The sequence below is a fragment of the Barbus barbus genome, assembly GCF_936440315.1.
Source record: "Barbus barbus genome assembly, chromosome: 3".
Classification (NCBI taxonomy): Eukaryota; Metazoa; Chordata; class Actinopteri; order Cypriniformes; family Cyprinidae; genus Barbus; species Barbus barbus.
In genome coordinates, this window is record NC_136731.1 from 27,734,063 (window position 1) to 27,759,284 (window position 25,222).

Genomic DNA, 25,222 nt, shown 5'->3' on the forward strand with positions numbered 1-25,222 from the left:
TACACAGGAGAAATGGCATTTCCCCCATCACATGTGCATTTATAAAGAGTCATGACTGACACAGAGGAGTCACGGTTCATGACAGCTTTTAATAGAACAGCACAAGAACATCACAGTGAGTGCCGGCAGATGTATGTTATGCATGAAGAGAGGAGCAGCGGCAGCCTCAGGGATGCGGTTCCAGCCTTATAGGTACGTGCAAAAGGTTCTGTCGCCTCTGATCAGATAAAGGCAGCTGCTGAGGCCTCTAGCACTGTTCTCAGACCTGCCCTGATCCTCTTTTCTTCCTGAACTTCCAATATGAACCCTGCACTTCAAGCATGACAAATAATGGATTATGGGGATTAGGGGTAGACGAACATGAAAAGAGGCATATGTTTTGAATCTCCTCCTGACCTAGATGTATGTGCATGCGAAGGACAGATAAAGCCGCATGTGTGCGCATGTTGCAATGATACGGCAAACCAAGAGAGGGTGGCACTGGCTACCACGCTCGCAATTGGCCATGTTTCAGCATGAGGCTAGAATTCATTTACGAAAGATAATTGTACATTTCCGGACGGAAAGGAAGAGGCAGTGAAAGGCAATAAAAGAATGAGTCGACATCGCCATGCACAAATGGTGCTAATGAGGACGGTGATCAGGACTAAATGAATCCAATTAAGAAGTTGTTATTCTCAGACCTCATGAATCTCTGTGTAGTCCTAAGGGGGTTTACGGTCACCCTGCAAAGGAAATGTGGACAATCTGACCAACCCTCTCGGTTCTAATAGAAACATGTGGCCGTCCTTCTCTAGAATGGTCTGGAGTATTAAAGGAGCCAACAAAGTGAAGTGTCTAAGGCTGCCATGCCCCTGGGATTGGCAGTAGGAAAACGATGGGATTACCCAGGGATTAAGCAACGATAAGTATGGAAACAAAACCACTTTAAGAAGACACTTTCATTTTACTGTGCCAAGTTTGAAAGCAGACAATAAAGCTCTTCAGCGCAACCCCTGTGGGAATGAATGGCTTATAAATGGAGAATAATAGCAGAAGAAGTGGCCACTGCAGGACTCTGATGAGCAGGAAGACGAGAGGAGGAAGAACAATAGCACTTGTGACTCCTCACCTCCTGACTGAATGTGAATTACAACGACAAGGCACTTCCTGCCATCGGCCTCCAGTGTCACATGCATATTCATTCACTTCCAGAGCCGATTCATTGTTATGAAATTGGAAATGTGGCGCTAGCCACCAATGGATTGTTTTGAATGAGAAAACCACAACACATCTGAAAGAAATAGCAGCTAAATCTTAAAGAACTGTAGAATGAGATTAACCGTTTTTTACTTAGAGCTGAAGTCCATTCCAACTAGCTTAAACAAACAAAATAACTCTTTTCAAACAGGTTTGTAGTCCGGCCCAAAACACATGACATAGTTTGAGGCAATGTCTAGTCAGGATGCTCATATGCTAATGCTATTGTAGGTATATTAGTGCCACAAATCTACAGGGAAATTGTCTCAAGTCTTTACCCAACATCGACAGAATTGTTTTGTCATTTATGAGACAACGCTTGCCCGCCATTGATGGAAGTTTTGGTCTTTCCATATTTTCACTGGTGTACAGTAGGAGGCACTATTACATATCTTCTGAAAGAAAAAAAACTGAACATCTGGATCAAAACATGATAAAGAAGAAGCAGAAACAAGCGATGCATATGTAAAACTATGTAATTATCAAACATAACATAAATCAAAACTGCCGTTACTGAATGAAATGTCAATCCAAGAAGTAGAAGTAATTTATTCCATCTATTGATGATCTATTTGATCATCGATCTGAATGTACTCTGGATGAACTCTTTGACAAAAAAATTATTTTCTCAGCTTTTTTGTTCAAAATGTTGCTTTTTTTATGAAACTTCTATATAGTCAAGTGTTGATAAAAAAAAAACAGAATGCATGAAGCTAGAATAAAAAGGTTTTGTTGTTGTTGTTGTTGTCGTTGTCGCCGTTTAAAAGCAGAGGCTGTCCTATCTTTTGACATATTCAGATATTCAAACAACAAAATATTTTGGAGGCCATGAATATTTTGTGAAAATGATTACAATTTTTTTTTTTTTAAACGCTGGCAGGGAAAGAGTTCAAAATGGCTTACTCATAGTTGTCTGTGTATATGGAGAAAGTATTTTAGCATCAAAGAGATTGCATGCACACTTCAGTTTTAATGGCAAATCAGCTGAATTTAAATTGTAATTTAGCTCTGAAAGTCTATTCCACTGCCTGTTGACTCTGGACTGGATGATCCTTTTGATAGAGTTCCAGATGGTGGGAGTGTGAACATACAAAGGGACGAGAGAGACGAATCCTTCCTGATGCCGCTAGGCTTCCTTTTACACCTCTCAGTGTAGGTGTACATAATAGCCGGAAAATAGTAATGGACTCGGTCATTTTTACAACTGGCTGTAGGGCCCTTCTGTTTGAGGTGGAGCGGCTCACACGAGACAGTAATGCAGCAGGTCAGGATACACAGTAAGCAAACATCTTTGATGTTTGGGGTTGCTAATATCTTTTTATGGTTTTCATTTATTAAATAAAAATGCAATAAAACAGTAATATTGTGAAATATGATTCCATTTTAAAATGTCTGTTGTCTATTTTAATATATTTTAAAATGTAAAGCTGAATTTTCATCATCATTGCTCTAGTCTTCAGTGACACACGATCCTTCAGAAATCATTCTAATATACTGATTTGCTTCTCAAGAAACATTTCTTATTGTTATCAATGTTTGCTCTACTTAGTATTTTGTGGAAACCATAAAAAAAAAATCAGGATTATTTTTCAATAGAACATTGTTTATTTGAAAGTTTTTTTTTTTTTTTTGTAACATTGAAAAATCTTTACTGTCACTTTTGCTCAATTTAATGTGTCCTTGATGAATAAAAGTATTTATCTGTAAAACAAATATATGCCGCCCCCACAATTGTTTTTTTTATTTTTTTTTTTTTTGGGGGGGGGGGGGGGGGGGGGGGGGGTGTTTTAAGCTTAAATTTGACAAAAATGTGTTCAAAAAAACTATTTGCCAGGTAGGAAAATGTAGCTAGAAGTGTCTTACTCATATTATCATATATTTTTTAGTTTATTTAGGATATTTTTACTGTAAAATATAAGACAAAAAATACTTTTTCCCCCAGTGCAGGGATGCTGGTAATGAGGGATTCTGTGAAGCAGATGAGGATTTGGGGAAGCAGTGGTTGGAAAGATACAGCCGAGTGCACAAGGTGGAGAGAAACGGGGAAAACGACAGACATGGAGCTAGTTAGTCGAACGGTTCGAGACCCTTGCTGATTTGTGAGTCTAAAAGCCCCACAGCTGCAGGTGTGTCACTCTAAAGGAGGGTCAACCGGGTGTAACTCACACAGCTATAGAGAGGCTTATCTTCATTCTGAAGGCTAGAAAATCAATAGGTATTATGTAACATAATCATCCACATGAGCCAGGGCTGAGATTACTAATAACATGACGTGATGAGCAGAACTGTGTTTAAATACCCCTATATTCACTCCCTAATTGTTCAAACCTGCCAGAGATCTTCACAGAGAAACCCCTGAGAAAACATACCCACAGCTCTTTGGCATGTAGAGCGGGAAACCGAGAATGACACAAGTGAACTGAAAGCATTTGGGGAGGATTCGTAAATGAATCCCTCCAAAAGAAAAGACAACAAGCCTATTTGTTTCTGGCTTTGGGCACACGCAGTTGAATGCCATTAGATGAGTCATGTGCATACAGTATCTCTCCATTACGGTTATCACTTGTGGACTGAGCAGGTGGTTTACTGTAGTGTGTAACGCAGTATGCAGTCCAGAGTCTGGGGTTTTTCACCTGCTGCTGGCTGCTCTCCAGCTTCTGCTGTGTCTCAATGCTCTAGTTCCCCGATCAGCTGCTGCAGAAAACACACCACTGATGGGGCTAGTTCTCACATTTTTTAACTCCAGCATCTTTATTATATCACAGAGATATTTTTATTTTTGAAAGTCAATTTCTATATTTGTACATACTTTTAACTTCAACTTCAACTTCAACTTTATTTATAAAGCACTTTCAAGACCACAATGTGGAGACCAAAGTGCTGTACAGGAAGATTAAATAAAAATATAAGAATAAAGACAAGCATAAAACATCATAAACATAAACCATAACAACAACAACAGAACAAATTACAAAACATTTTCAAATGCTAATGTAAACAAATTAGTTTTAAGCGCACTCTGAAATACAGGAAGTGTAGGAGAAGATTTTACAGACAGAGGAAGATCATTCCAAAGGCTAGGAGCAGCAACAGAAAAGGCCCGATCACCTTTGCATTTTAAACGAGATCGAGGGACCATCAGATGCAACTGATCATTAGAACGCAAAGACCTATAAGATTGATGCAAACTGATTAAATCAGAAATGCAAAGCTTTAAAAACATATAATAGCACTTTATAATGAATCCTGTATCGTACAGGAAGCCAGTGTAATTTGATAAGCACAGGAGTAATATGCTCTCTCTTCTTTTAAGTCTTAGCTAAAACAAAAAGCTACTATTGTACACTTTCATTGTTATTGTCCTTCATGGACAAATATCTTCATGGAACATGATCTTTACTTAGTATCCTGATGATTTTTGGCATAAAGAAAAATCTATCATTTTGACCCATACAATGTATTTTTGGCTATTGCCATAAGACTGGTTTAGTGGACCGCCACATATAGTCTTTGTGACAAATTTTATTCCTCTGTGACAATTAGCCCCAGTCTCCCCTACAACATGCTATGAAGGCAGCTGCGAAAGAAATCAATGGTTTGAGAAGATGCGCAACAGTTGCTTCTATATCATACTACAAAACATAGGAAATCGAGTGTGCCGCTGAGAAATATAACAGGCACAAATGGCTTAAATTCTTAAGCAGCTCTCAAAAATGCTTCTGTTCCTCTTTGCACCAAAACTTCAAATTACAGCATGTACAAATTGTAAAATCCAATGAGCCGTGGCACTGTTAAATATCCCCAGCCTCACTAAAGCAGAAGTAAAGCAGAGAGGAAGCAGTTTACTGATTTCCACAGGCATAGTCTTCTGATTTTCTCATGCTTTCCAAAACTCATAGCAGGGGTCATACGACATCTGTCTGCACGTTGTCATGAAAAGTAACATTTTGACTTTGACTTCATTATTCAGTATCAACAAAGGCGGCTATTCTCCAGGCAATTGAGCTTCCATTCAAGCCTGTTTTTTTCCCCATGATTCAAACAGACCAAGCAAGAAGAGATCAACTCCAGAGGTCATAGCAATCTGCATTTTTTTGTCTTATTGTTAATGTTACCTCTGATCAGGGCAGAGATCTGCTACAGCGTGAGCTGTTCAGAGCCCGAGAGGAGTGAACGCAGATGCATTCCAGCGCAAACATGGTCATGACAGAGGCAGCAGTAACCTCAGGGCCCACTGCTAGCGTCTTACACTAGAACTATGCACCTGCTGCCAAAATGTGTTGTCCACATACACATATACATGCAAAATATACTCCGGCAAGCACATGGAACCAAAGAAAACTGTCTGGCTTTCTTTTATTTTCAAAAACATAAACAGATGTGCTTTGCAGAATGATGATAACATAATACGACAGACACAGATTTTTAAATGCACCTAAAGGTCTTCACCAAATCCCCCCCAAAAAATGCACAAAACTGCTTAAAAGAGCATCTATCTATCTATCTATCTATCTATCTATCTATCTATCTATCTATCTATCTATCTATCTATCTATCTATCTATCTATCTATCTATCTATCTATATAGTGCCGTGAAAAGGTTCTTACCCCTTGCAAAAGCTTACATACCCCTTGCAAAATACATGCAATTTTCATGATCTGATGATATTAGTGCTGTCAAATGATTAAAATACAAAATAAAAGTGTTTTGTTTACATAATATATGTGCAGTATGTTTACTGTGTATATTTATTATGTATATAGAAATACACACACATACAGGTATATATTTCAGAAAAATATGCTATGTTTATATATGAAATCTATTTATTTATAATATAAATTATAATAATTTGAATATAGACATGTAAATACATGTAAATATATTACAAACTAAAAATTTTATTTTGTATGCGATTAATCATTTGGCAGCACTAATATATATATATATATATATATATAGATATTATCTGTTTCTAAGACAGCATGTGTGTGTGATATTGCTTTTGTACAACAGTTCAATAAACACGTTTATATTACGTTATTTGGTTTTTGGTCTGCCAATGAAAACAAACAAAGCTTTTTTTATGTAACACCAAGCAACACTGTAAATAAAATAAAATCAAATAAGTGCACTTCTCAAGAAGTTTCTTTCAACTTCTCAATTTTTTTAATATTTTTTTCAATATTTTTTTTTTTTCAATATTCTTTTTTAAACTTCTTTGTTAGTATTTGTGACATTTACTAGCAATTTATTAGTGGAAGCTGTTTCAAAGTAAATCCTGCACCTTGTTTTTTGTTTTGTTTGTGTTTTGTTCCTGCGAGGATTCTTTGCTTTGGAAAAAAAAAAGAAACGGTTGCGTAAATGATTCAATGGCTCACCTATTAATTTCTGAATTAATAAGCTTTTATTATAAGTTATATCGTTGCCATGTGTGCCTTTATTAGAATGAACAGAGTAATTACAAGTAGCGATAGGAAAAGAAAGGAAACAATATCAGGAAATGACCTCAAGCCAGGACTCAAACTTGCCTCAAAGAGCAGGGTATGGCTCTGACATGATTAAGCTTTTGAACAAAATTAAATTCAAATGTCTTATATAAACATAATACAGTCAGCTACTGACATAAAATATAAACTAGAAAAAGCTGCTTAAAAATCTCCACAACAAAAAAGTACTACAAACCAAATTGGTTTGAAATAGCGTGTTCACAAATATTCTACACTTTCATATTTCGTACTTGCACTGAATCGTTTTCTCTCCCACTGGGCATAATGCACCCAAGTCAATATGAGGCATAAGAAAAAATATAATTGTTCTAAATAAAAGTAAAAGTAAAGTCGTGACGTATTGTCAAGTATGGTGACCCATACTCGAAATTGGTGCTCTGCGTTTAACCCATCCAAGTGCACACACACAGCAGTGAGTAGTGAACAAATGCACACACACACACACACACACCGTGAACACACACCCGGAGCAGTGGGCAGCCATGCTGCGGCGCCCGGGGAGCAGTTGGGGGTTCGGTGCCTTGCTCAAGGGCACCTCAGTCGTGGTATTGAGGGTGGAGAGAGCGCTGGACATTCCCTCCCCCCACCTACAATTCCTGCCGGCCGGGGGCTCGAACTCGCAACCTTTCGATTACGAGTCCGACTCTCTAACCATTAGGCCACGACTTCCCCCCAAAATAAAAGCGAGCAGTAAAATCAAAAGTGAAATCTGCAAATACCTCCATTCTTGTATGGAGCAGCTTAATTTTCTGCCCAGCTGATTTGGTGTAAACAGAGGTGAAATGTAAGCTATGTGCCTTCAGAGAGCACATCCTTCAGAAAACACCCTTCCGCTTCTTCACAGGTTAGAGGGAGGAGCTTCTGGTCCATCTCCTGAGGGAATGTCTGACAGAAAGCTTCCTGCATATTTAACCAGGGCTGCGCTCCGCTTATGAGATGAGTTCTGCTTTCGCCATGCTCTTTTCAGCATATTCCCTCCCTGGGACGCACCACTTCATGTTGGGATACAGAAAGGCCATGTCAAGAAAGCATGTTTGTGTTTTTTTATATTTAATGTGATGAAACCAGCAATGGCTCCACCAAGGCTCATAATGCTGGAGGTTTCAGGAGCACTGTGAGTAATGAGTGGTGAAAGACACAACTGCTCTAATTAAAAGTACACAGGAAAAAAACACGAACCACCAGAAATAAGCATTTAAGCGTGAAAATACGATCAGACAGCTAGGGATACAGTTGTTTGGATAAAATATATATATTTTTTAATCCCTTTTCCACTCAGGGAGATATTCCCCACTGTTTTGAGTGTGGGTAATGTAGATTTCTATGGTGGTCAGAAGAGATTAGTGTTTTTAATCAGACCCAGATCTTATTGGAATATTAAATAGTATTAATTGAATTTTCTGCCTTTTATAACATGATTAATGTACCCAGCCCTCGTGGTTTTAAGCAGCCGGGCACCTTAGGAGGCTCTGTGCTTTACTGTATTTTCACCAGCATGCTTCACTCTCACGGGTGGAGAGGAGCAATAAAAGTAAGACTCATAACAAATAAGGTTGACAGTGTATGAACTGAGTGGGTTGATTAATTCAAAGGTCATAAATCATAGCTAATCTGGTGAATTGTGTAATGTTAATCAAATAAGATTGGGTTTGGTTTGCCTCAGGAAGTAGAGCACTTCTGTTATTGCCTGGCCGATTACCTGAGCAGATCCTTGGAGGGATTCATAGATTCAGTTATTACATTTAGGAAATTCGAATGAATGAAGGAAGGAGGTTTGGCATTGTTGGGGGTGGGGAGGATAGACAAGACAATGAATTTCTTACTGTGAAGGTAAGAGTAAGCTAAAGGCACCGTGTTTGCTTACTATGTAGGAAAATGCCACTTTCCAAAATATAGCTTGGAAAATAAAATAAAATAAAATGCTTTTAAATGTAACGTTTTAGTTTTTTTTCAAACATGGTATCAAAATTCAACATTATATAAAAATGTATAAACAATAAAGATTAGCCATTAATCATTTTAAAATTATATATACTGTATCTCTATGAAAATAAGGACAGAATCAAATCTGTTTGAATAGGTATCAGGTTTGCAAATTTAAATAAACTAATTTAGGACCTAATGCAGATTTTTAGTTTTTCATAAACATTGCATACACATTAAACATAATAAATATGAATCATTAATAAATTCAACAGGTTAGTAAAATTACATTATTGAACAATATTCATCACTGGATTTGGTGAAAAAAAGGTAAATATCTTTTATACTAGAGGTAATAATATTTTTTTTTTAAAGTTACCGAGTTGTACCTGTTTGTAGAAAACACATTTTCAAAAACTCAAAATTGTTCTAGAATTACATTTTACAAGCACAAAATGTTCAGGCTAACATATAGCATTTGCTGGCAGCTGTTTATGCATTTATGAGGGAAATGTTAGCAACAAAAAAAGGAGAATTAGAGCACTGATTCACACAATTACATTCTAAAAGCCTTTTAAGAAAGGCATAGCCTTCCCATTTCAGGCAAACAGTAACATCCATACTTGAGCCTCTTCTATCTAGTCCAAAATTGAGAGCCTTTATTTACCGACTTATTCCGTCTTTTCCTTTTTTAGACTCCAGAAAAAGTACAAATGGAAAGTTAGAGCATCAGAGCACTTCTGACTTTCATCATTTGCACATTTCATTGATTGGCCTTTATAAGAATGCATGTTAAATATTGCATTACAAATCGATCTACACTTTCAAAGCCTCATTTGAGAATGGCTTGATCATTTAGTATTTATGAAAACACTTTTCATTTTATTTCACAGCACACAAATAGCCTTTTTCTAACAATGGGCTTTCACCACAAAAAAAAGACAAAAAAAAGACATAAAATTAGGCAGGGAACATCCTGCTTTATCTCCATCTGATATATCTATAATACTGGAGTGTGCCTCTCTCCACAGCTTTAAATCTACAGGATGTGGTAACAGCATGTACACTTCCTCCACGGCTCTGTAAAAGCGATAGGATCAGGTGGAAGTAAATACCCACAGCACGGCCTGATCACGTTCTACTTTTCCATGCTTTTCTACTCAGGCAGAGCCCAGAGGAGATGTTCTCACATCTTTAACTCTCTTACTGCTTTCTGGCTCAGGTGGTCCGGTGCTGAAATGAGAAGCTGTAATTGGCACGCAGTGCTTCCGTGAATATCCATATTTATCTTCAGGATAACACCTCACGAGCACTGCAATCTCCAATCCCATGGTGAGAAAGTGCTTTTCCCGCTCTCTCTCTCACTGTGTGTATCTACAGTATCTCTCTCTCCTTCTAATCTTTTCCCGCCTTCACAATAGGTAATCAGCGGGTCATTCTGATTGGCTCAACAAGCCGGTTCTGTTTAATGAGAAGCAGAGGGCATGTGAGTAAGGAGACAACAGGTGGAGCATCAGTCTCACGAGCTGCAGCTGGGGAGGCACCTCTGTTTCTACCAGCTGTCGGGCCTGGATAATAATCATTAAAACCGCAGGCCTGCAAATCATCTTCATACAACACGAGCAAGGCTGCCGTGAAGGACTCGCATATTATCGCCTCATTTGGCGAAAACGTTTTGACACGAAAACGAGGAATGGATTTTGATCATTTTGCTGCATCGCCATTCTGGAGCGACATGGCAACGTAATTACTGAAATCCACCTGGACTTTGGCTAAGCGTGTGAACAGACGGGGGAAGAAAAGATGGTTGAATGAATGTCACGGTGTAATCTGAATTGGGATGTCGTAAAAGGTTTCTTTAAGCTTTGCATGCAGTGAGGTCGAATTTATTGCTAAGGGCACACAAATATACTGAGAGTAAATTGATTTAATTCAGTAGGTGGTGCTGTGTAAAGTTGTTGCCCGAAAGCCCAATGCTACGTCCACCTTCATTAGGCTGCAATCCATCATCATCGGATTGGCTGCTTTTGTGGAAATGACTAGGCAGATGTGTACATGGCTGGGACCACTCAAGGTAAAACAACAAGTGACAAACACAAACACTTTTTAAAAGGCTGCAAAATAATCTGTAGCTTTCTGCTGTTCTGTTTCACCTTTTCCCTCAAAAAGGGTCTAAGAAACAACGATAGGAAAGAAAAATTGCCAGTGAGATCTCTTTAATATCCCAATTGTTTCTACTAGACTACAATGATATTAAATCGAGAAGAAATGCTCAAGTCTCTCTCTTGTAAGATTTTTCTCCTGATTTTTCTCACGCATGTCTCCTCTGGAGTTTCAAAAGACAATGTCACCGTGATTAGATTTCCTGAGATATAAACTCCAACATCTTTCATCAAATTCTTCCAAGATCAAATTATCTGAGCTGTGTTATCTGCTTCATTTTGTAGTGCTATACTCTTACTCTGTCAAATGTGCCTCGTTTGTTTCTCAGAGCTTAACAACAGAGATATCCCGTGGTGGGGATAATATGAGAGAGTTGTGATGAAAAAAAGTTCAATACGTGTATATTTTAAAATTGATTAAAAAAATATGTAAACACACACATACATACAGGATAGATAGATAGATAGATAGATAGATAGATAGATAGATAGATAGATAGATAGATAGATAGATAGATAGATAGATAGATAGATAGATAGATAGATAGATAGATAGATAGATTTAGGCAAAACGTCTGAGCAACCATGATGCTTGAATGAAACAGAACTGTGATCTCAGTTAAGACTCCTGAGTTATGACGGAGCAGCCAGTGAGCAATTACTTCTTCCTCTGGGACGACCTTGGATGGACTCTCCAATAAAGTCTGTGCTTACTAAATGACCCAATCATTAATGCAATTAAGATGTCTGTCTCCAATTCAAGAGTCCCTGAGTGTCTGTAAAAATCTGGATGTGCTACTGAAGCAGATTGTCACACCAGCAGGCTTATATCAAGCCACCAGCTCATTATTGAACCACTATGGAGCTTAAATCTTTCACGAATAATGTAGTCATTTCCAGGTGCATATGAACCATGAATGAATAAAATTAACGGTAATGGAGGTCTGAGCGAACAGAGATCCTATTCACTGTGTGGTGAGAGAGTCTAATTGGAACGTTAGCATACAGCGTAGCCAACAAACTGTGTGAATATTGGCACATTTTTAATAAGTAGATGCTAGTACTGTATGTTTTCCGGCAACTTCAGAGACAGTTTCTATGGTAACTGTACTCTTTCTCTCTGCACTGTGAGAGAATATCAGTTAATTTCCCAAAGATTTCTAATGAAAGTAATGGTCTTTAATCATATGACCTCTTAAGTAGGCATCAGATAAATGTTATAAAACAATCCCCAGCCCTTAATTATAGACAGATGCTTGCTGTGAGGTAAGTACAATGCCTGTGCCAGCCAAAAGTGAAATTTATGGTCCATCATGGCAGAAATGCTCAGAGGCCCTTAAAATCTGATGCATTAAAACCCATCTTGGCAGCTGGTGCAATCTGCAGTCAATACAATTTAAAAGACATTTTACCTAATTATCTTCTGAACTTTCTGAGGTGAGACCCTTGAGCAAGGCACCGAACCCACAACTGCTCTCTGGGCGCCGCAGCATTGGCTGCCCACTGCTCCAGGTCTGTGTTCACTGCTGTGTTTGTGCACTTGGATGGGTTAAATGCAGAGCACAAATTCAGAGTATGGATCACCATACTTGGCCACATGTCACTTCACTTTCACTTTCATAATAATAATAATAATAATAATAAAACAGACATTTCTGAAAACATCTTTTATGTTACACAGAAGAAAGTAAGTTATATAGTTGTTGGAACAACATGAGGGTGAGTAAATTTTGACAGATTTTTCATTTTTGAGTGTATATCCTTTAAATTTCATATGTTGTAACAATCAAGTAACGTAAAAAAAAAAAAAGAAAAAAACTATATATGTACACACACACACACACACACACACACACACATATACATATATATATATATATATATATATTCCTTACAAATATCAAATCCTTAAACCTTAACTCAGAAATATTGTTACATTTTTAGGGAATCACTTCAAATTACTTTTTTATGAACAGAACAACAACAACAAAAAGGATCAAAAAGCTAATCAGTGAAGTGGTGCATTTAATTTGTTACATATATGAATTGTATTTTAATGTATTTGTGAATAAATACGTCATAGACCCACATGTTCATCCGGCTGACCAACATTACACATTTATTCATATGCCACCTTCTTTGTATTTGCAGTTAAATTTTGTGTAAATGCTCTGGTGCCAACCGACAAAAGAACACAACATGATGTCTCAAAGGGATGGAAAATATTTGATATCTGCTGTTAAATGTCGCCGTTTGGAAAGTGCACAGTACACACTACCAACGTGCTTGAATAAGGACCGGCGACCTGCCGGACTCTATTCTTTGTGATGTTGTCAGAGAAAAACATTCTCCCGTACACTTCTCACCACGAACAAGATAAGTCTGTCAGAAATAAAAGAAGGAGCTCTCTATGTACACGATATGGCTCTACACATGGATAAATTTCCCCGCAGATACAATTGGGGGACTGATGGGGGGCCCGATGGAACAGAGGGAAACTGGAAGAGTGGACTGTTTGAATTGTCATGTGGACATGAAGTATTATTTACTGTGATGAACAAGCCACACAGTCAGATTATAAATGAGCTTTTCCCCAGGAGAGGGTAAACAGTGACACACTTGACACAAAGACAGACGTGGTGTTTGCTTTCACAGATTTTTCCTCCTCTATAACCATATGTACGGTGCCACACGATAAATGATATCACCTTTGTTTCCCATTTCATTTCCTCAGAGGCATCCTCAGATTTTTGTCAGTTTTACAGAATATCCCAATCGGTTTGAATTGTCTTCGGTGAGCAGACGAAGACATTAATCAGATCTGCAAGTATGAGACAGTTTAATTTTTTTTTTTCTTTTTTTTTTTCTTCCTTCCAGAGGCCAGAATCATTCTCTACCAGATGGTAGTTTGGCTGTTTCCATGTACCCACACCTGTTTCTCAGTTTATTTCTACAGTTTCTTTCTCAAATCATTTCTAATATCACATCCTATTCAGTCCCACTTGGCAATAAGTCAAATTTTGAAATGTGACAATCAAACCATTTCCAGTGCAACAGTTTCCAGCTGTCTTGATTCCAGAAATATCTGACGCATTCATTTTCTCCACAGAGATTTAAAACTACTGCTTAATACATAGCTGTATTCATGAACTAATCCAACCAGCTGTGAGATGAGTCATGACATTATAAACTTTTATTTGAAGCAAAATGTATTTGGAAAAAGGTACATGGTGTACTTAACGTTTTTACAGGGCAATGAAATATGCAGCTAATAAACACTGACACTTCACAAATTGAAACAACACAAAAATATTGAACTACTGACTTTACTGAACTGCTGACACTGTCTCAAATCAAAAGTTATTAGTATATAATGCATTACATTTACATTACATTTTGTCATTTAGCAGATGCTTTTATCCAAAGCGACTTACAAATGAGGACAATAGATGCAATCAAAACCACCAAAAGAGCAATAACATGCAAGTGTTATGACAAGTCTCAATTAGCCAGTTAGCCTTTTTTTTTTCTTAAAGAAAACGAGTAGATAGAATATATAAAAAGGAAACCTAGAGTTTTTTTTTTTTGTTTTTTTTTTTTAAGAAAGAAGTAGATATAATTAAAAATAATAAAAGCTAGTGTTAGTTTTTCAAGAAAAGCTAGCAATTAGAGAATAAATATGCAGCTGATGTGTCAAGTGTGTGTGTGTTTTTGTTTGTTGTTTTAAATAAAAAGACTGATAGATAAAATACAATTAGAATAGAGAGTGCTATAGTTAGGGGGTCAAATAAAGTGTTGTGTTGCATGTTCTGAAAGAAAGGGCTTGATCTTCCTAATATTGTATAAATCAAATCTGCAGGACTGGGCAGTTTTAGCAATGTGGTCTGGGAAATTCAGCTTATCATCAATCACAACTCCAAGGTTTCTGGCTGTTTTTGAAGGAGTTATGGTTGATGACACTAACTGGAAGGTGAAATTGTGATGAAGTGATGGGTTAGCTGAAATTACAAGCAGTTCTGTCTTAGGTAGGTTGAGTTGAAGGTGATGGTCCTTCATCCAGCAAGAAATGTCTGTTAGACATGCTGAGATGCGAGCAGCTGTCATCTGATCATCAGGATGCAATGAGAGGTAGAGTTGAGTGTCATCAGCATAGCAGTGATATGAAAGCCATGTTTCTGAATGACAGAACCTGGTGATGCCATGTAGACAGAGAAGATAAGTGGTCCAAGAACTGAGCCCTGAGTATGTTCACCATAGTATGTTGTGACTTGGATACCTCACCTCTCCAAGATGCCTTGAAGGACCTATCTGAGAGGTAAGACTCAAACGTCGGTTCCTGAGATGCCCTTTCTCAATAGGGTTGACAGGAGGATCTGGTGGTTAGAGGACCATATCAAAAGCAGCTGGCAGATCCAGCAAGATAAGTAATGAAGACTTGGAAGCCACTCTTGCAAGTCTTAGGGCTTCAACAACTGAGAGCAAGGCAGTTTCGGTTCACTTCTGAAGCCCGATTGGTTGCTGTCTAGGAGGTTGTTCTGTGTGAAAAAAGCAGAGACTTGGTTGAACACAACTCGTTCAAGTGTTTTTGCAATGAAAGGTAGAAGGGAAACCAGTCTATAGTTCCCTAAAAGAGTTGGGTTAAGAGTGGGTTTCTTAAGAAGTGGGGTTATACGAGCCTGTTTAAATGCTGAGGGGAAAACTCCAGTGTGAAGGGATGTGTTAACGATGTGAGTGAGTGCAGGTACAACTGCAGAAGAAATGGCTTGAAGGAGATGAGATGGAATGGGATCAAGCGGACAAGTAGTAGGATGACTGGAAAGGATAAGTTTAGTGACTTTTGCCTCAGAGAGTGGAGAGAAGGATGTGAATGAGTGTATGTTTGCTGGTAAGATGTGTTTGACAGTTTGTGGTGTGGAGAATTGTGCAGTGAGGATTCTAATTTTATTAATGAAGAATGAGGCAAAGTTGTCAGCTGTTAGAGTTGATGAAGGAGGGGGAGGAGGAGGACAAAAGAGAGAGGAAAATGTTTTAAAGAGCATGCGAGAGTTTTGTCATGATAGTATGTCATTTTAGCAGTGGAGACATTATCAGAGAAGTTAGAGAGTAGTGATCGATATAAATTAAGGTCAGTAGGATTTTGTGATTTGCACCATACCCTTTCTGCAAAGACAGTACAATATATTTAAAAATTATTGTAAAATAATCAAATATATGTGCTTTTTGCAAAGCTTCATGGGACTGGGCAGCCACTGCTAAGCTATTTGGTAGCACCAGCTTCCCTGATTGGTGGATCAGAGGTTATAGGGAATTTGATTATTAAACACTTTTTATCAGTCACTCTGATATGTAAAATCATGTTATTAATGTCTTTATGAAAAAAATAATAGAATGGGAGTTTTCTATCAACATCAACATCGAAACTATCATTATTGCTATTATTGTAATTAGAATTTACAAACTTGTGTCTTCAGATTATTTTTATATACATATTTAACTACTAAATTCTCTCACAGAACTAAAAAACATAGTATTCACAAGCATGGAACCAGCAGGTAGTTCATTCATGGAAATAGTTGATGAAATGTAGAAATAGAAAGAGTTAGTACCCTTATATGTCACAGTGAGTGAGCCGCTGAGGATAGGAAGCTCTCTTTTCCAGCCAAAAGCCTTATTAAGCATTGCACATGGAATCTACAGGAGTGCACTACACTACTGCACTTTATACTGAGAATCCACCCTGAAAGACACTGAGCGAACTGCTGCCCAACATGTATTATTTTGGCTTTGGAACAGAATCATTGCACAGGCCTTGTATTTCCCATGTGAACTAATTACAGTGATTGCAATATGGACATTTCATTCAATGGGAAGCTATTTTACAGTGTGTGCGTGTGTGTGTGTGTGTGTGTGTGTGTGTGTGTGTGTGTGTGTGTGTGTGTGTGTGTGTGTGTGTGTGTGTGTGTGTGTGTGTGTGTGTGTGTGTGTGAAGTATATGCAAGCATCAGCTCTTGCTTGACATGCAGAGTGATCAAGAATATTGATCCAGTTAAATACAACGACACTGTGATGTCACCTTGACTCAAATTTAGTCATCATGCTAATAGGATTTTAGAAGTATTTATTTTCATCCGTGTTGACAACAGTTTTTGCTGCTTAATATTTTTGTTGAAAACATGCTATTCAAAAGTTGGGGGGCAAGGAAGATTGTTTTTAAAGAAATAAATACTTTCATTAGGTGCACTAAAACAATGAAAAGACATTTCCAATTTAGCAAATGATTTCTATTTCAAATAAATGCTGTTTTTTTTACTTTTCTTCGAAGTATCTTGAAAAAAACATGTATTACTGTTTCCACAACAATATTAAGCAGCAAAAACTGTTTTCAACATTTATAATAAAAAGAACTATCATTAATAATTAAGCACCAATAATAACTGATTATCAATGAACATAAAATCAGCATATTTGAATGATTTCTGAAGGATCGTGGCACTGAAGACTGGAATAATGATGCTGAAAATTCAGCTTTGCCATCACAGGAATACAGGTGCATCTTAAAATATTGGAATATCATGAAAAAGTAGTTTTTTATTACATTCATTACTGAAAGGGTTGGCTGTTCAGAGAGTGCTGCATCAAAGCATATTAAATGCAAAGTTGACTGGAAGGTAGAAATTGAGTAGGAAACGGTGCACAAGCAACAGGGACGACCGCAAGCTTGAGAATACTGTCAAAGCTGATTCAAACTCTTGGGAGAGCTTCTCAAGGAGTGGACTGAAGCTGGAGTCAGCGCATCAAGAGTCACCACGCTCAGACGTCTTCAGGAAAAGGGCTACCAAGCCACTTCTGAAACAGAAACAACATCAGAAGCATCTTACCTGGGCTAAGGAGAAAAAGAAACTGAACTGTTGCTCAGCGGTCCAAAGTCCTTTTTTCAGATAAAAGTAAATTTTGCATTTCATTTGGAAATCAAGGTCTGGAGTCTGGAGGAAGAGTGAAGAGGCACATAATCCAAGCTGCTTGAAGTCCAGTGTGAAGTATCTGTAGTCACTGATGATTTGGGGTGTCGTGACATCTGCTGGTGTTGGTCTACTGTGTTTTATCAAGTCCATATACCAAGAGATTTTAGAGCACTTTATGATTCCATCTGCTGACAAGCTTTATGGAGATGCTGATTTACTTTTCCAGCAGGACTTTAGCACCTGCCCACAGTGCCAAAACCACTTCCAAGCAGTTTGCTGACCATGATATTACTGTGCTTGATTGGCTAGCCAACATGCCTGACCTGAACCCCATATGGAATCTATGGAATATTTTCAAGAGAAAGATGAGAAACCGATGATCCAACAATCCAGACGAGCTGAAGGCTCAATAGTGCCTCAGCAGAGCCACAGGCTGATTGCTTCCATGCCACACTTCACTGATGCTGGAATCTGTGCTAAAGGAGCCCCAACCAAGTACTGAGTGCATAAATGAACATACTCTAAAGAACTTGAACTTTTCTGTTTTGCGTTTTTTTTTTTTTTTTCTCTCTTTTTTTTTTTTTTGCTTGATCTTAGGAAATATTCCAATATTTTGAGATGCTGGATTTATTACTTTCATGAGCTGTAAGCTCTAATCATCAAAATTAAAAAAAAAAAAAAAAAAAAAAGTTTTAAATGTTTTACTTTACATGTAATAAATCTAGAATATATGAAAGTTTCACTTTTTTCAACAAGTTACAACAAAAATTACATTTTCACGATATTCTTATTTTTTTAGATGCACCTGTATATATTCCTTATATTTTACAATATTGCTGTTTTTACTGTATTTCTGATCAAATAAATTCACCCTTGGTGAGCATAAAATACTTTTTTCTTTAAAATCTTAGCATTATGTAAGTTGACCAGCATGTATATATGTAATACACACACACACACACACACACACAATATTGTTATAAAAAATAAAAGCTTTCCTCAAATCGTTTTCATTTCATTTTAATTGGTTCCCAAAAGCACAGCTTGTCCTAGTCTTTGTTTTACGTCACATGAACCTCACATTATATCGATGCACCAATGGTTTATGATTATACTGTCCTCATAACCCCTAAAAGCACTGCATTCTGATTGATATCTCCACTAAATGCATATCCAACAGCCAAGCACACATGAGAGGATGACAGAGAGAGAGAGAACTCTTTGAGGAGAGTGCTCAAAAACTCAATCAATAAAAGAACCTCTGAAGTGAGCATTGACAAACCTGTTATGTATCACCAGCTTTAATGGATTCTCATGCATAGGATATTCAGGGTGCAGGCCTGCAGGTATACAGCCATGCTACTCTGTATCCCAACCTCTAATTACTTTGTAGGAGGGATGACGAAGACGAAAGCGGGGTAATGTTCAATATCCTTTATACTCTCAAATGTGGAGCCTGATTGCTGAAGGATTTACCCATAATAAGAGTACCAGCAGCAAACTACACAGTAATTTACAGAGATGGATATTAATATAACGTTTAACTGTATACATAATTTACACACACACACACACGCACACAAATATCTATATAGGTATAGGTATAAATATATAATGAAAAAGTAAGGTCTCTAGGGATTTCGTAGGGATAATCTAGGGATAATTTACTGCTCATGTTTTTTTTTATGTTTTTTTTTCTATTCTTTCATGTATAGTGTTACGGGGCTGACGAGGCGTGAGACGTGCGGATCCATTTGCAAAGCTTTATTACACAACATGGTCAAGACAGGCAGGGTCAGAGATCGGCAAACAGGTATGGTGGAGGCAAGACAAAGCAGTCCGTGGAGCAAGCGTGGGTCGACGATCAACAAACAGTATCCAAAGGGGCAAGGCAGAGAGATAATCCAGAGACGAGAGCAATAAGTCCAAACGGGGAGCGAACAGAGTCCAAACGGCAGAGGCTAAGGGTAAATCCAGTAAACACAGGCAGGGTCAGACACAGCAGGAAAACAAGACAAGACTAAGGCTAAGACAATGGCTAAATGGCTCTGTAAAGTTGCTATCGCTTGGGGAGTGATAAATGCTAACAATACTCGGCCCTGATGCTGAGGAAGTCCATGGTTTAAATAGTGTGTGTGATTGTGAAATGAGCATCAGGTGCGTGTGATGAGTGAATGGTGACAGCTGTGATCTGTGCAATGCATAGTGGGAAATGGAGTCCAGTGTGCTGTGTAGTGTGAGAGTCAATGTGGTGAACGGGTGACCTCTGGTGGTGGTCAAACAGGAGAGCATGGACCAGATTCGTGACATATAGGTTGCACCACATGACATTTTTAGAAAAAAAATTAATCCCTTTTTTAGAATAATTTTAGAAAATTTTTAGAAAGCAATCATTGACAGATAACAATAAATGACAAAATAACCATAAAAAATTAAACATCATAAAACTAAAATTAACAAAATATAAAAAGGGACTGTTAAAATAAAAAATTTAAATTCATTGTAATTAAAAACTGTAATATATATATATATATATATATATATATATATATATATATATATATATATATATATATATACATACAGGCAAATGTTTACATCACACATGTACTGATTCCATTATTATTGTTTGATTGATTTAGTTATATTGATTTAGTTCTATTAAAGTTACTTTATGGATTTATTTATATTAAAGTCAGCATGAAAAGGAAGTTGCGATCATATTTTCTTGGAAATTTTGAATGAAATGGCTTTTCACATGAGGGAAAAAAATTAGAGCGGGACTTGATTTGATTTTGTCCATCAGGAATTTATAAAAACAATAGTCTGTTTCGGGTTCATTGTTACTTCAAATAGTGTTCTGACTTAAGATTTTGGATCTATTAAAAAACAGAATTTGCACATACAGTCCAGAACATTATCTATCTGTCACATTAACTCTCTGTTAAGAGATTGTAATGCCAACTATTCCAAAACACTGATCCCACTTAATCAACGTTATCTTACTCTGTTAGATTTGAGAGCATTATTTGTGGTTATTACAGCTGCGACTGACAGTGACATCTACGTCGTTGAAGTTGCAATCTCCAAAGCAAACTCCGCCATGGTGCTTGCGGGGTTAGAATGGGCCATACCGCTAGGTAATCGCTAGCCACGCGGTTAATGAGTCACACAAGCTGCTGATTCAAGGTGAAGCTATTAATGCCATTTGTGTGCTTTCCAAGAGATACAATTGCAACAACTGTGCAATCTTTGCTTTGCTAAATTGAAATAAAAGGTTGTAAGGACATCGGTTTTCTAATTTCAGCCTTATCTGCAAGTTCCAGTCACTTATTTAACACACTGTTGAGGCCCTTGGATGCTCACTGAAACCTCCATGTTCTCCTTTCTGAACATTTGCTTCAGATTTTAATTACTTGTCAATTTCAAGCTGTCCCAAGGCTTAACAACAAATGCTGTCAACTTCCAGTCAGTCCCTCCCAACACACAAATGCATTGCTGCCAAAAGGTATTGTGTTCAGGATAAGAAGAGTAAAAGAGAACCTAAAAAAACAGCCGAGCCTTGAATCTCCATGTCATTTATCAAAGGCCCTCGAGCATTCAGGTATAGTAAAAACCTTTGTTTGCTACAAGACATATCCAGCTGCTAATGTGCGCTGAAGCGCAAGGGACATTGCCACAGGCTTACAACATCTCCATCAATTTAAAATCAAAAGGCTGCCATCTCAATGTGTAAACAAGAAACATCTATCAAAAGTACACACTTCATATCACAACGAATCAAAGCCCAATATGCCACTTCAGTCCAACAGCCTCTCAAGGATGTTCAGGACCACGGACAGCCCCTCCTTCTCTATTCAACCTCTGCTGCCTCACTTCTAGGATACTGGCATATTAATAAAAATAGGGTCCTTCTAGTCTCAATTAGTCATGTCACATTCCTGGATCATACTAATAGGTCTATTCGCTTTTTTATTGTGGAAACACATGTTTATGTATAATATCAGCTTAAGTTAAGCTTGTAAGTGCTTAGCTGTAAATTTCCTAAAATACAAGCACAGATGGTATCCTACTAAATGTTGCATGTCTACAACTAATTTGATGCATGCCTTAAATTAATCTGGACATAATATATATATATATATATATATATATATATACATACACTACAGCTGAAATGTACACAGCAAAAAAAAAAAAATTTTCAATAATAAAACTATAATTACAAACTGATTGCTATCAATACCTGCTTCTGCTTCACCTATGTAAGTCTTCTCTTTTATTCTCCTCTGTACTTTATTGGATCACGGTGCTCGTCTCTCAGAATGATCGGTTCTGAACTGTCCTTATCCATGATCAACACACACTCACTGGTGCTGTAAAAGCCTACCTCACATATCACCAACAATTGCACTTGTGTTTTATGAGTCTATGTATTAAGTGATCACATCGGGCAGCTACATAATTTATCATTCATTATGCCTTATGAGTGAGTGCTGCAGGCATAAAGGATGCTTTTTATAAAGCCAGATAATGAGATATTAATATGAGCATTGCTTTTCCAACCCTGGACATACATATGCACCGTCTTTTCACCCTCATCTTGCTATCTCCCTCTATGTCTGTTTATCTGTATGTCTATCCATCTCTCTCTCTCTCTCTCTCTGTATCCGCGGCACGATTGCTCTCTCCTCCACAAAGAGACTGGCTCAGACACCTTGCATACAAAACAGCTGACTCAATCTTCAAGCTGCATAATCAAGATAAGAGAGATGGAGAGAGAGAGAGAGATAGAAAGAAGGGGACAGGCGTACGCATCTAATAAATTATGTTTTAGTTTTTGAACCACCACAACTCGTCGTTGAATGTTAGGTTATGCTTAAGCACAGCTCTTGGGTAAATCCTCCTGATGAAAGTCAAGAATGATTTGTTTTGTTTTGTTTTTTTTTTTACTTTAGCTTATAGTGCAGTTCAGTCATTCAGTCATCTATATGTATGCTGTACAGCTACTGTATATAAATGATCATTCAGCAACGGCACATATTGCACAGGCACTTAAATCCGAAATAATAATATTAATAATGTTCAAGTTTATTCTGATCCAAGGTTTTCACTCAGGGGTCCCTGAAAGTACACCACTGGGTCCTTCATTAAAATATTTGAAGAAACATATAAAATGTACATTTTCTAACTGATAATCTGTTAAGCATTATATAATATCTTTTTTGTCTTAATGACAGTTATTATACATTGTTACCAAGAAAATATCGTTTTTTTATGCTGGGTGGTCCCTGGGGTTGGCTCAGAATCTGGATAGGGGGTCCTGTGGTCTATGAAAGCTGAAAATGCCTGCTTCAGATGAATAACATTCATTATTTTAGGCTTCAACAGTACTTTTCACCTGTTATTGTCAAAACAAAACCGCTGTAAGTCCAAAATGATTTAGTTCCTTTACACTTTGTAAAAATACAAAAATAAATAAACATTTGGCTTTTAAGAACTGAAAGAGTGATTTATAAGTCTCAAAATACAAATGCTTTCATTTATTGAAAAACAAAAAAGGTTTGATCTGACAAAGATCATGTTTGTCCTGCCAAATGTATTTGCATGTTTTGAGGGGGATAGGTGCTTTACTTACAAGATAAGACACCATCATTTTGTTTACTGATCCAGTTCTTACTGGAATACACTGTTCTGACAGTAACATGATGGACGAAGCTCTTTTCTTACAATTTGAACTGTGTTACTTGGATGACCTAATACGCTTAGTATCTTTCGATGTGTGAATTTAACTGTACAGTTATGTCAGTCAAGGTGAGGAAAATCAATTGCATATCCTATTGGATGCACAGATTTCACAGTTTAAAGCATGCAGCACTTACATTTCACAAATAACTGGGCATTTGCACTGAATCCAAGTCCTGTTAAATGGAGCAGGTTTGGTCATTTTGCATGTCTTCTCTTTTGAAGCTTTTTAACTTACTAAAGCTGGTCCATATATTCATGAAATCTTTGAAAAGACATAATCCCCAGTATGTCTATACGTCACACATTCAATCTTAACTCAATTATTATTTCTCTGAATAATTCATCAGACTTCCAGAGTCAAATGATTTCTTAATTTAGCAATCCTAACGCGCAGTCCTCAAAGAGACACGCATGCACTGATTTCATTCAGCACGACACACAACTGGAAATAAACGAATTACATTTTGATATACAGTAAGCAGCACACGTTCATTGCTGAAATAGACTGGAAAACTTTCAGAGCTCTGTTGGAGTAAACGGACACCGTAAGCTACTGTAAACGTATTTGCCATGTACAGATCGCACTCACGCGATTCACTAAAATCTACTGACTGAGGACTGAAAGGGACGATCAGTTGTCATTTTTATGGCTGAAGGCGAACTCTAGCGGCAAAACAAGCCTGTCTGCTGTCCAGGGTCCTGAAACGTTTGGCAACATTCTGGAGATATTAGAGAAAGCTCGAGATATATGAGCCTGTAACATCTCAAAGTGAGACGCTTTGGAGTTCAACAAGCCCTAAACTAACATGCACGAAGTGTTCACTTGCTGAATGTATCTTAGAATTCCATGTATTACAGCACAAATGCATCACGTCGGTATTTGTCAAATAATTCCATACAGAATGTCAAATGATTCCAAAAGAAACGCGCTCACAACTCGCGTGTACATCTGAACGCCGATAGACACTTAGTGCAAAACGAAGCGAATTAGTGTTCATTTAGAGTCCGTGTAGGTTTCGCTGTCAAACTCAACACATTAGACGATGCGTTTATAAGTTAGACAAGTCACGCCGAGGCATTTGTTGCAAATGCGCGGATGTAAAAAAGCCACATGGATAACTTACATGTCTCAGACTACACTTGCGCTCCTTTCATTTCTCGTCCGACAAAACCAACGTTAGAAGCGACGTAGATGCGACATTCCAAAGCATTTCTCACTTACCTCTTTCGCAGAGCGAAGCAAGAGTCTCTCCGTAACCAAACCAGGGTCCCTATGTCACCATGTACCCCCTTGACATTTTCTAAGAGGCAGTTGATATTGGACGAGGGTAAAAAAAAAATCACGCACGCACACACACGCACACACATAAGGTTCCTCTTGGCCTCGGAATACAAAGAGCTGCAGCTCCTCACTGCGTCAAGCGCGATCCTCAAAGATCCATTACAGAGCGAGTGATTAATTCAAGGCTGAGCCTTTATGTATTCAGAGATGCACAGACAGAGACATGGCAGAGTAGTTTTGTCTGTCATAACGCGAGCGACAGCGCTTTATAATTATTTCCAGGCATTTAGGCTATTAGTTGAGTTGAGGAGCGGGACTAGAGCACTGTTCATCCACAAGTCCAGTTGGGGCAAAGTTAAATCTCATAATAAGATTGTAGGTTACTGCGAGGCTAT

At 37.7% G+C, this 25,222-nt stretch overlaps 1 protein-coding gene across 2 annotated transcripts in view; it reads right to left on the reverse strand.

Moving 5' to 3' along the window:
* LOC306844800 (protein ELFN1-like) overlaps positions 1-24,995 on the reverse strand; it is a 131,411-nt gene extending 106,416 nt beyond the window's left edge. The window contains exon 1 of one of the 2 annotated variants that reach the window (XR_013781939.1): positions 24,768-24,995. The gene's annotated coding sequence lies outside the window, so the exon portion shown is untranslated. The remainder of the gene's footprint in view (positions 1-24,767) is intronic. The other variant, XM_079377174.1, reaches the window with a different exon arrangement.
* Positions 24,996-25,222: the final 227 nt, after the last annotated feature.